Raw genomic sequence first — 13,744 nt, forward strand, 5'->3', positions numbered from 1 at the left:
CTTTCTTTTATGTTGATTGCTTGCCATCTTAAGACGATCAAAAGAAGATGTTGAAGGTCGATCTTTCTTTAATGTGAAGATACTCAGCCTGTTGAAAGCTGAAGTTTGAGTTGCAGTAGACGTTGGACATTGGCTTTCTTATTCTATTGTGGCCATACTCAATCTTTGGAAGACTGAAGATCGAGTAGTTGAAGGCTTGATACGATTGAAGATAGAAATTCTCTACTCAATTTCTTTTGAATCATCAACTTCTTCAGTAGTTATATGATTATTGTTGACTTCTGTTATGCTGATAGCGTGACATGCAATAACTTCTGATACTTCATTTAGATGATTATTGAGGAAGCTTCTTAGGAAAAATTCTGCCAAAGTTATTGGCCGTCAAAGCTGAGAAAAGTCTTTATCTTCTTTTTTAGCAGGCTTAGACTTCCATGCCATCTTTTTGAATTTCCTTTGATGAGTCTTGTCCCTTCTTCCATAGCTTCTATAGAAGCACAACTCTTTTTGGGTGGAATTTTGTTGTCTTCCTTTCGACAAGTCACGAGGATCCACTCTTTGTTGTTATCTTCAACAGGCTCATCTTTCTTTTGGGAGTCTGTCATTTGAATCTCTTGTTGGAACCAAACACCTATAGGTTCAAAGGTCCCAAACTGGATGAAGCTTTTCCTTTGATCATAAAATGATGTTAATGTTGAAACATTTGAAGTTATTGCCAATGCGATATGATTTTCTTGAGCTACTTCACTAATATGTAGCTCAGTCTTCTTTTCACGAGCTAACTTTAGAATCAGCTCCTTCCGCATGAAGCATTTTTCAACTAGGTGATTGACGACTCGGTGATACTTGCAGTAGTTAGGATCATCTATTCTTCCTAACTACTCTGGTCGCTTGCATTCCGGCAGTTGAATGAGTTATTTCTCTAATAATTGCTCCAACATGTCGGCAACATCAAAGTCAGAGAATGGATAAACCTTCTCATGTCTTTCTTTTAAAGTTGGGCGACGCTTCTGGCTGCCATCATGGTTTCTTTTAAACTTTATTTTTGTTCCTTTGGAGGAAAATTTCAGTGGGATCATATTTACGACCATAGATTCTGTTATTGCACTATTCACAATCTTTTTAGTGCCTTTTATTTTTTCTTATCCTCTCTCTTTTCAAGGAGTACGAAATCTTTAGTTTCCCTGTTGCCGATGCTCAACTCCATATCATGAGCGCGTGTTGTCAACTCCTCAAATGTACGAGGCTTTATCCCTTGAAGAAATAGGATAGGAAAGTTCCTAGTGCATGCCTTGGGTGTACATTTCCACTACAAATAATACAGTGAGTCTATCTTTACAATCCAGACTCAAAGCTCTCCATCGGTTGATGTAATCGATGACTGGCTCTCCACTCCACTGTTTGGTGGTCGTCAGCTCCATCATGCTAACAGTGCACCTTGTGTTGTAGAAACATTTCAGGAACTCTCTTTCTAGTTGTTCCCAACTGTCGATCATTTCTGGATCATTTCTTTTCACGAGCTAACTTAAGACCGGACCATGAGATGATTCATCTCTTTATATAATGTCGTTGATATTTGAGACTTACATCTCATCTAAATGACCATAGGTGACATGAACTTAATCCTGAGTGTTTTGGGAACTCTTACCTTTGAGGGCGATCCATTGATTAGTATGGGTGAGAGTGGTCAGACTGCCAACTCAACATGCCTACCTTTTTGGGGATTTTTCTGATTTGGGAGCTGAAAACTCAGTTAAACAAGATGAAATTCACTTCTTCCCGAGGCAGGGGTAAGTAGATAGATTGCTCCCTTAAGTGCTGATTCCAGGTCTTGAACATAGTGGCCATAACTTTTATTTAGAAAAGAGGATTCAGTCATAGTAGGACTATAACTTATGTTCATGAGGGGGATCAGTGGTACTTAAGAAGTTAGAGGCATAACTTATGTTCATGAGGGGGATCAGTGGTACTTAAGAAGGGTTATCGCATTATTGATTGGTTGATATGGACACAAAATATATCTATAGTAAGAAGAGTGCAACTGTCGGTCTTTAGTGGAGTGCCTGATAGTTAATGGATAATGGATCCCGTGACTAAAACGTTTAGTCAATTATTCACGTACCGTTGGAGCTTCAAGCTACAGGTCCATAAGGTTCCCTTGGTAGCTTATTGGATTCAAGTTGAGAATCTCTTCTTGGTGTTGATTTGAAATGTTCAAATTGACAAGAGGAAATTCGATTATATATGATATGATTAATGACATGCAAAAATACACGTCATCTTAGGCCTTTTATTTAGAATTATGAGAGCTGTTAAGCAGAATATGCGGCAGTTATGTTAGGAATTCATGAGAAAATGAGTTTGCGTCGTTCAACATTAAGAATCATGGCTAACCCACTATTATGCGTTATTATGCATTAAATTGTTTATCTTTGTAGTTAATGCAAAAAGCGGATGCATACACGGAAGCCGGGCTATCACATAGACGACCGCATGCGGAGAAATTCTCCATCGCAAATTCGAACGCATATGTTCAACACATGGTTGTTGTGGTAATCAACCACATGCGTCCATCGCATAGGAGTTGCAATCGTCAAGCGATTGTGGTCATCGTGTAGAAGTTACGGTAATCAAGCGAGTGAAGTCATTATAAGATTGCGGCTACACGATGATAACCATAATAGAGGGATGAATGCAAGGTTGGTGGAATGGAAGCATCAACGCATATCTCGGGAAAATCAAAAGATGATGTTGACATTTCACCTACCATGTCGTTAGCAGCAGAGATTCAGAAAAGAACCAACGCGCCGAGAATGTTAGAATCAGAGCAGGTCCATTAATGCTATCGACGATCAATCTTTATAAATAGAAGCCGATGAGTAGAATTTCATGGAATCCAAGTTTTGCCTTCGGATGGATCTTTGTGATTCAGACGAACGCATTAGAAGAAGGCTTGGGAGTTCTTCTTCTCCTTCATCCATTCCGAGTGACGATTGGAGCCTTCGCCGGAGTTAGATCTCGAGAGAGTCAGCTCCACCGCCCTTCCAGCTAGCCTTTTTCATTTCTATTCTTTTCTTATGTTGTATTGTATTACATTTTGGCTAAGAAATTTATACATTTTATGATCAATGCATTTCTATATTTCCTTCGATTCCATCTCCATCTTTATTTACTTAGCATCTTTAATCTTCATTGCATCATTTAGTGAGATTGTGAGAGTATCACATACTTAATCATGTGGCATAGGAATATGAAGCATGTAGCAAACCACCGAGAGGTGTGCGTTGCGTGAGTGTTGTGAGAAAACCTTATTGGCTTAGTGTGAAGCTGTAGCAACGACTGTCTATAGGCAGACACAATGCTTGTCTATGAGTAAAGCCAGCAACAACTAACTGCCCGGGAGGGTAAGTGGTTGGTCGCATTAAGCAATGTAAGCAAGTGTTCACTAGAGATAGGAATAATCTTACATCAGCCAGGTTTATGCGATTACCTTGTCTTATGAGCGCATCATTCATCATTTAGGCATACTTGAAAAAGTAGTCTAAAAAACCAAATCTAAGACTCGAGAGAGTAGATTGGAATGCGTAAGCAAGAATGGGGAACTTAGGAATAAGCTCCGTTTGCTATTACACAGCGTATGCTCCCTACGGAGAGGATATTGCATACGTCTATGAAGTAGGATACGGTGGTATGCGGTCATTTCGACACTTCGCATATACATTGCATGTGTCCTAGAATTAGGCGCAAGTGTGTGTAGTATTATGGCATAGCTTACGTTGACTGAGATTGCCCTTGCGGTCTTAGGGTTGCGATGAAGACATCTTCACATCTTATCTAATTTTCCATGCATACAGTTGTCGTGTCTCTACCTCTCATTCATATTTCCAATGCTTTGTCTGTTAGTTAGGTGTAGGAGTAGTTTGTAGCTTAAAACCCCTCCAGCATTCTTTTATTCATCCGCCGTAAATACATTACCGCATACGTCTAGCTACAAGTCCCTGAGTTCGACCTCGGATAACCCGAGAAACTTGCGTTCGCGTTATACCTTGCGTGAGTGCAAGAAAACTTATGACGGAAGCGCATGGTCATCGCATACATTTGCAAACGCATAGTTTCATTCCAATGCATGACCACTGACGCATGAGAATTAACGCATAGCTTAAGACATGCATCGCATATTGCGTTCACTAATTTTTGTCATCAATGATCGGTGTGATGTATGAGATACATCAAGTGGAGGATTAATGTAAATGAGATTTACATTAAGTACCATGAAATAGAAAAAGAACTATGGTTTATATGTTTCATGAGATGAGATATTAAAACTGTAGGTTATAAATATAATATGGTAAGTTGGTTATCATATATATTTATAATAATATTAATTATTGGATAATTATCTCTTTTTCTCAAATAACCAATTGAGTGGGAGGTTAATAGTGGTTTCATGATAACTGTGAGAAAAAAGGAAAAATGTTTTCCTGAAAAAGGATAACTGAAAGTGAGATTAAACGATCATGAAGTGACACTATACGATTGTTCACTTAGCTGGTCGTAGCAATGATCGTGGGGATTTTGCTACACGATAACTTACCTTCTTCTAAACGATTGAGCGTTCATCTATATGATAGACTCTTGTCATCTCCAACTTGCTCAATCGTCTGCACGATTGTTATTCATCCGGTCTCTTCCTCTAACCTAGTCCACACAGAGCCCACACTTTTGGATTTTCACACCGAGAATACCAAGGGAGCCATTGTGGTGGTGTCCTTACTCAACCCGACTGAGTTCGAAGTTTTGAAGGTCGTTCATTGGGTTCGTGATCTTGGAGATCGTTGAGTTTGAGTTTGCTGTTGATCGTGCTGTGTTACGGTCGTAGTGTTCGAGCATTTGTGTGTTGCTGTCTTGGAGATTGATCGAGCGTCCGTGATTAAGGGAGTTTGAAGCATGAGTCTTCAAAGGTTTGTATAATCTTTCCTTTAATTATCTTATAAGCATGTTGTAATTTCATATTGTGCAGGACTGGTTAGTTTTCCTTTCTTGACTATAATTTTGTATATCAATTTCGAATGGAATTTGGAACGATCATTTCGCTGCTCATAGAAATCCTCATGTCTTATTTCCTTCATGTTGAACTGACAGGGAGGTGATATAGGTGGATTGTGGTGGCTGACTTTCCTGTGATACAGTCTTTCCTTTATCATTGGTTTTGAAAGCAGGAGTTTGACTTATCTCTGCAATTTCTCAAGCCTATATTTGATCTCTTAAGGTGACGATTTCTTGATCTTGCTCCTCAATAACTTTCTTTAGGAGATTTATTTTCTTTTCCATCTCTGTCATGGTTGACTCAACCATAATGTCAATCATCATGACAGACATTACATTAAACTGTGATTCTTTCTCTGATGGATCAAAAGTAGAAGCATAGTTGTCAAATAAGGGATTTTTTCTGATGACTATCCCACCTTTAGGAGATTCCATCAGTTTTTCCCAAATTTTCTCCGTGATGACAGAGCCTATGTAAGTGTCACTTACGACGGCAACTTTGGATGCAACTTTGTTTGGTGCCATTGATTTGTTTGGATGTTGAGAGAGATGAGAGATAGAGAGGTTCCATTGGACGTGCCAATTTGTTTGCACGAGGTTTTCGGAAAACTTAATTCGTGGAATTTGAACTTTGTATTTTTATTGATTTCAACATAGCAAGTACAATCTTTAATATATAATTCTTTGATGCGTTTAAAATAAAATTTAATCTTTAAGTTGGTTTATCTTCTTGGATGACCGGCCTTTGGGCTTGTTGATCTTCTTGGATGATCGATCTTTGAGCTTGATGATATTCTTGGATGATCGGCCTTTGGGTTTGTTGATCTTCTTATATGATTGACCTTTGGGCTTGTTGATCTTCTTGGATGATCGACCTTTAAGCTTGTCGGTCTTTTTGGACGATCTATCTTTGGGCTTGTTGTTCTTCTTGGACGATCGACCTTTGGACTTGTTGATCTTCTTGGATGATTGGCCTTTGGGCTTGATGATCTTCTTGGAGGATTAGTGTTCGTACGAGGCTTTCGGAGAAACTTGTTTCGTGGAGTTGAACTTGAGTTGGTGTTAATGTTGAACTTGATTTGATGCGATATGGTTCGATCTCTAGTACTTGATCCTCTGATTCTCTCTCATTCGATTGCGTACGCTTGATGTGAAGAAGAGAAGCGCATGATGTTTTTGGAGTTGAAGTCTTGAAAGAATGCTTGTATCCTCGAAGAACTTCAGTCTTCAATTGTGGTTAACTTTAGGAGTCTATGTGTCTTCTGATTATTGGGAGAATTCTCTTTGGGTTCTCTAGAATGTAGAATTGCTGACCTCCACAAATGAAGAGAGCTCCTCTATTTATAAAGTTCTCTACTTGGCCTCGTGGGCTTAGGCTTGGTTAGTCCATGGGCCTAGTCCTTGGGCTCGATTAGTTGGACTTGGGCTTGATTTGACATTTGGGTCAAATTCAGTTCATTTCTGGGCTTAAGTAGACTTTAACCCAAATAATAATAGCAAACTGGGTTAAATTAATCTTATCTGATTCAACGGTCATGATGAAACCATGTAGCTCATCGGAATTTGTCTTCAACTTCAATTTGAAATACATGTCAACTCATAATTGGTCCCAAATTTGATGATTTGGAATTTCTTCTAGTGAATGACGTGGAAATTTGTGATTGGTCCAAAATTTCTCATTCAACAATTTCGATTTTATATATTTTCAAGTGAAAATCATTAAACCAACTGGTTTCAATTTAAATCAACAAGCGGTTTCGGTCGGCTTAAGTCATCTTTTCGGTTTTTCTTTACCCCCCTAGCTTATACCCCAATAATATTATCTTATGAGTTCGGAAAGATGTCCTACACTGTGAAGACACAAATACAATGTCTAAAAACAAATAAAAGGAAAATCAATAAGAAAACAAAAATAAACCTCCACCAAATAAATACAATGTCTATACCCTAATAATATTATCTTATGAGTTCAAAAAGAAGTCCTACATCATGAAGACACAAATACAATGTCTAAAAACATACAAAAGAATAATCAATAAGAAAACAAAAATCTCCACCTAGTAAATACAAAATCTGTAACTTAAGAATATTGGGGTAAACCCCAACATTGACAATTGCACACCTTAAAAAATGAAACCTACCAGCCTAATAGTTATCATTTCTCTCAATCATAATTACTCACCCTCCCCCCCAAAACCCTTACCACACATCAAAATCCTTTAAATCCATCATTTCTAAAATAAAAAAATTAATAACAATAAGAGGGTGTTTGGCTCACCAACATGAGTTACGTTGACTTGGTACAATATACCAACTTATTGTTTGGCCCACCAACTTTAAATTTTGGTAGAGTTGAGTTGGCATATTTTACCAACTCACCTCAACTCTTCCTTCTTCCAATGTTTTCAATGCTCCACCCATTCAGTCACTATCACACTTGGAGAACTAACTTTGGACTTCAACAACCACCTCTAGTGACAACTCCAGCGACCAACTCCAGGCTCAGACAACCACTTCCGATAACAACTCCAGTAACAAAATCTGGGCTCCAACAACCACCTCCAATGACGAAATCTGGGCACTGACAACCACCTTCGATGATTGATCCAGAGACCAACTCCGGGCTCTAATAACATTCACGTGACCAACTCCAACAACCAATCTCGAGCTTTGGCAACCACCTTCGGTGACCCAACTCTTACGATCACCCTTCATGCTACTAACTCCGACGACCAATTTCAGGCTCCAACAAAACATTTCGATGATCAACTCCGACAACCATCTTCGTAGGCTCCCACAATCACATCTGACTATAAACTTCGATGAAAATGATCTTCGATTATCAACTTTGAGAGAGCAACTCTACCGACCAATTTGGGACTTGACAACTACCTCCAACGATAAATTCTGACAACCAACTCTAATACCACCTTTAATCGACTAACTTTAGGTTCCAACAGCCACCTTCGACTACAAACTCCAGTGAAAATCATCTTCAATAATCAACTTCGACGACCACCTTCGTCCGATAAACTGTGGGCACCTCCGATGATAAACTTGGACAACTAACTATACTACCACCTTCATGCAACCAACTTCAGACTCCGATAACCACCTCCGATTACATACCCCAACGAAAATCATCTTCGATAATCAACTTCGACTATCACTTCTGACTATTATAAGACTGATGACTGTTAAAGTATGTTGTAGGGTTGTTGATTATATAAAAATAATATTTTATCTACATTAAGTGAAATATTTATACGTAAATAGTTGTAAAAAAATATTTTATTTAGTTGAATTCACATATCAAATGAGTGTTAAGAATATTTAGATGAAAAGTATGTATGTAGTTGAAAAGAATGTAACATATAAAAAAAAAACCATAAAATGAAATTTTTTCTGAAGTATTTTCTAGCAAGAATTAGTGAAAAATATAAATTTATTCTCTAATGATCCTCCAAATTTAGAGAAATTAAAAATAAAATTGTTCAAAAAATGTGGTACTATTCCATTGGCTGCTAAGATGATGAGAGAGATTTAATTAAAAAAAAATATATGATAAAGATGGTTAATTGTTGTTCATTGCCGAAAAGAGAAAGAAAAAATGAATGAATGAATGAAAAGTTTTAAAAATTAAAAGAAAAAAATTGCAATCTATATTTCATTTAAACAAGTATGGGTATAATTATCGAATAAAAAAGTTCCAAAACAAAAATAATAATCATAAACGCATATTATTTAGAATTAAAAAAATTTGTATCAGATGTCCTAGACTTATGAGCTCAACTCTACACTCCAAACACAAACATATGAACTCAAACCAAATAACCATGCACCCCAAAGTCAAACATATGAACTCAGAGCAATTAACTTTGCACCCCAAACATAGACATACAAACTCTACAGATATATGAACTCCACAAATATATGAATTTCAGACATCCTGTCCCAAACAGTCCCTAAGAGATCAAAATTTCCATCCTCATACCCCATGACCATGTAGAGAAAGAGGTAAATGTAGGATCGATATGACAATCTTAGAGATGATGAATAGGGTTTAATCAAACTAATTAAAATTTTTTGCTCAATTAAAAAAATTAACAATTTTTTTGCTTACAAGTAATTTAAACAATAAATTCATACAAATAAATTCAACCCAAAATAGCCAAGTAATTAAAACTAACACTTTTAAGCACCTAATTTAATTTTAATAATAAGACTGATAATGGATATAGAAATTCAAGAACAACCAATCAGCATAATCAAATAAGAGTAATTAATTTCAAGAACATTGCAAAATTAAATAGGAGAGGTATATAGAAATTGACATCAAGAATTTTATAGTGATTCGATACAACTGATCTGCATCTAGTTTTGAAGCTTGTCTTGGGTATGTCACTACAAACTTGACTCGTTCTATGGCTTAGAGTTGATCGTACAATATTCTTTTTCCAAGCGTAAGAACAAACTCCATCCTTTCCACGGTTGAGAATTAAACCATTACGACTCTTTTTTCGAGATTGAGAGCAACCCTTACAATGTTTGGAAAAATAGATAGTACCCTCGATAAACTCTTTAAAAAAGTTGATTTACAAATTTAGCCATCAATGAATTAATCCTCACAATATAAAATATCTTTTTCAAGAAGAAGATGAAAAGAAGAAAATTGAAGCTTGCAGGCAACAATGATGGCTTAATAAGTTATGGAGGATTGAAAATAATAAAATTTGTTGTCTTGATTTGGAAAAGAATATGAGTTTAAATAGAGAGGAAAAATTGTTGAAAACCACATTTACTTTGGGTCATTGGTTCTTGGAAAAGAAAAATCAATAGTAGAGTTTTTAAACTCAACTAACTGTTAGACAAAAAAAAAAATGATAATATATATCTTTTAAAACCTAACAAAAAACAATGTCCATTATGTGTCCAGAATTAGCTGTTAGACACAAATATAAAATTATATAAAATTCATTTTCTTTTTAAAACCAATCCAAAAAATCAAAAGTTCACCCTATGTCCATCTTTGATTGCTCCAAGTGACCCTTTCAATTGGTCTACTCTAATGAGAAAACTTCTGCCACATCATCAGCTTGATATTTTTCTGTGAAGCTTGTTTCAGTCATATTTTCTTTGTTTGAACTCCGATTTGAGTGCTTCAAATTTTCTTGGAATCATTGTTCCAAGCTCTATGCAATGGGAACTTCAAAATATTCAAATTGTTAATGAATAAAAGCAGGTTTGTAATCATCAAAATATTAATTAATTAATTAATTAAAATTAATTTGAGATTAATGGTAAAAAAGTCAACAATCTCCCCCTTTTTATGATGACAAACAAGTCAAGAAAAATTAAATCCAAAGAAGTGTATGATATAAAATATGAACTTGAATCACAATTAACAACACATACATAATTTTATTTAACTTCAAAACAATGTATATTTAATTAATAACAACATTTTATTTTTCTTATTACATCTCCCCCTTCTGGAATCAATCAAAAAAGACAATGGAGAAAACATAACATAAAAAGATGAAAGTTTCTCCTATCAACATGTCTTCTAAAAAAAGATAACAAACAACAACGTAAATTCTAGAGGCATCATAAAGAATCAATCAAGTTTAGGCTAATTTTATTTTGACTAATTTCACAAAATTTTCCACTTTTGAAATCAATTGAACACTTCCCCTTAATAAGTTACAAAAAGACTTTTAGCACATATCAACTTGAGGGTAGAAATATCAAATAAATTTTTGAAACATGATTTTACTCCAAAGATTATTACTCCCCCTAAAAGGATAAAGAATAAGCATAAGAGAGACACACAACAATAAAGTAATCTGGAATCAATTTCACTGAAACATGAAATCCATATATAAAAGTGTATAACTTCTCCTAAAAATGTGCACTTTCCTAAAAAGAAATATATCAATAAATACCAATGAGATAAAATTATTTAAGTACAAATCAAGCAATTGAGGTATCAAAATATCAGATAGTATAACATAAACTCCAATTGTTTGAAAAATAAATAATGACACCAAATAATAACAAATTTATTTTAGAAAATTCAATGCTACCAAAAGAGAGAATACATTACCAATCGAATATAAACATGGTAGCAACACAATAAAGCATTATACCCAATTTTGATAAAAAAAAAAAAAAAAAGGGATTCAAGAATATATTAATTCTATAAATACTCCCCCTATGGAAAATAAATTAATAACTTTTCCAAACAACATGCTCAATTATCAATTTCATCTAATAGTATAAGCAACATATATTAATCATCAAAACAAAGACAATTTTTTTTAAGAAACTCAACATCCTTTTCCAAGAAAAACACAAGGATGGAGCAAACATCTAATTGACCAAAAAAACTAAATAATAAGCAATATAGATAAATGTCAAATAGATAGATATTCAATCATTTTTCATGGGCATAGAATTTTGTGTACCATATAATTCAAGAAAGCAAATTTAAACTTTCTAAAACCATTCAAAAGATAATTTTCATAAAGATACCAAAAACATAATTATCTCAAGAATTAAAAAATGTTACCAAGTATCCAATTTTTCCTTCATTAGATTCAAGCAAGTCATATTAGTTGCTCCAATTTAAAATAATTCCTCATTTGAAGTCAAGTAACAATTCTTTCTTGAATCATACCTATAAAACTCAACTAAGGGATTTTGGTACCCATTTCTTGGGTCCTTCATTGTTAGTCAGTAAAGACTTTAGAACCCATTTAACATTAGTTCTAGAATTACTAGCTTTCACTTTTGGCAAATAACAAGTTTGATATTTATGACCAATTTTGGTATAAGAATAACGTATAACTTTTGCACAAATTTATTTTGCACCTTATTCGTATTCAAGAACTTCTTTCTAGGACCATTTTTCAATTTAAAACAATTTAGTCCTACACTACAACCAAAATAAGAGGAGAGAGAGAAAATATTGTCATAAATGCTAATTTTCATATTTTGAACAATTACAACAGTTTTTAATGTCACTGATATACGACAGCTATTAATTGTCATTAAAAAAAAAGTGATTTTTTTATTGTGAAAATAAAAAATAAGTATTCTTTTCCTTTTAAAAAAGTTAGAAAGTTAGACCCTCATTTGTTATATTTCACGATGTGGGTTTTCACAGAAGGTCAATGCTACTATGGTGTGGGTCGCTGTTCAGGTGTCACTGCTATCCTTGACGTACATCGTCTCCATCCACGATCGGTCGCCATACTCCAGCCATCGGACGTTGAGGTGTAAAGTCACGTCGTCTCTCTCTTTCTCCTGTTCATTTTCTCTCTCTCGACCATCTCATTTATCTTCCCTCAGGTCATGATTGCTACACACCATCACTGCCGTGTTGTTGCTGGAAGAGTTAGTTAGCAGGGCTCAAGGTGAGGTTTTTGTTCTGAAGACCCATAATTTCTATGTAAGCCGATTTTGTCATGGTTATTGGTCAATATATTGATTGAATACCATATTTGTTACTGCTTGAATTTTTGTTTGCTTATTATTATTCGAGAAATCTGTTATATATTTAGCTATCAATTTTGAACTTGGATGTCAGGATGTTGTCGATTTGATCTGTGTTTCCAGAATTCTTGACGTAGAAATTTTGTTTTTCTGTAGTCTGATTGCTGATTGGTTGATTGGTGATTAGTACATGTATGTTTAAATTTTCTGATATATTCAATTAGTTGCTAAATAATCCATGTCTATGCAGGTAATGGATTGAAGATTGCAAGTCAGAAAGATTGAATAAAATCTTCTTTAAATAATGTAATCGTACGTAGTCTAGTTTCGAGTTTGTCCATTTCTTAGGCTTTCTTTTTCTATTCCTTGAAATATTTCCATTTCTTTCTGTAGTTTCTACTACCACTAAAGAAACCTGTGAAGGCTCTGAGTGAAAACGTGGATCGTTTCAATTTTTTGTTTTTCACAGAACGTAAATTACAGAATTTTATTCTGCAAAAAACTAATTTTACAACATACTAACAAAATTAGAGAAAAGGAAAATTAAAAATCAGGGTTTCAAGAAACCCTTACCTTTGAAGGTCCGATCTTCACGAATTTCCTCTTCCAAATTGTCACGAATAATTCATGAACAATCCAAAATGACGACCACCAATTGGAGCCTCCTGTATTCTTTAATGGGATGAGAATCTCTAAGGAGTGTAGTGGGCTCTCGGTTTTGGAAGAGAGGTAAAGAAAATTGAGAGGAGGGGGAGAGGAATTTAGATTTTCTCATACAACTTTTTCTCTTTTTCTCTTTTTATTTTTTATTTTTTATTTTGGGATCTCTATATCCTTTTCTTCTAAAGAAAACTACACAAAAAATCTCACATAACCTCCCATTAGTTACGTGAGTTGAGAGAGACCAGGGGAGGGAAGTTACCTCTAAAATTCAAAATTAAAATTAATATAATTAATAAATTGATTTTGATTTAAAATTAAAACCACTATATACAAATTATATTAATAACTAACTTATTATATATATATAGTATATATTATATGTATGTATGTATGTATATATGTTTGTATGTATGTATATATAACATATAACTTATGGTTTAATATTGCATCATATACTAACCTATAGTTTTAATTCTTTAATATAAATTCCACTTATATTAAATTCAATTATATGAATCCAATTTACATAATTAATATTTGA

At 34.6% G+C, this 13,744-nt stretch overlaps 1 long non-coding RNA gene across 1 annotated transcript; it reads left to right on the forward strand.

The window, feature by feature from the left end:
• Positions 1–11,986: 11,986 nt before the first annotated feature.
• Positions 11,987–13,116, forward strand: LOC120074347. The gene is made up of 3 exons (XR_005480961.1): positions 11,987–12,321; positions 12,397–12,461; positions 12,791–13,116. It is a non-coding gene; the product is annotated as an uncharacterized LOC120074347 (long non-coding RNA).
• The last annotated feature ends 628 nt before the right edge of the window (positions 13,117–13,744 follow it).

The sequence above is a fragment of the Benincasa hispida genome, chromosome 3 (assembly GCF_009727055.1).
Source record: "Benincasa hispida cultivar B227 chromosome 3, ASM972705v1, whole genome shotgun sequence".
NCBI classification, from domain to species: Eukaryota; Viridiplantae; Streptophyta; class Magnoliopsida; order Cucurbitales; family Cucurbitaceae; genus Benincasa; species Benincasa hispida.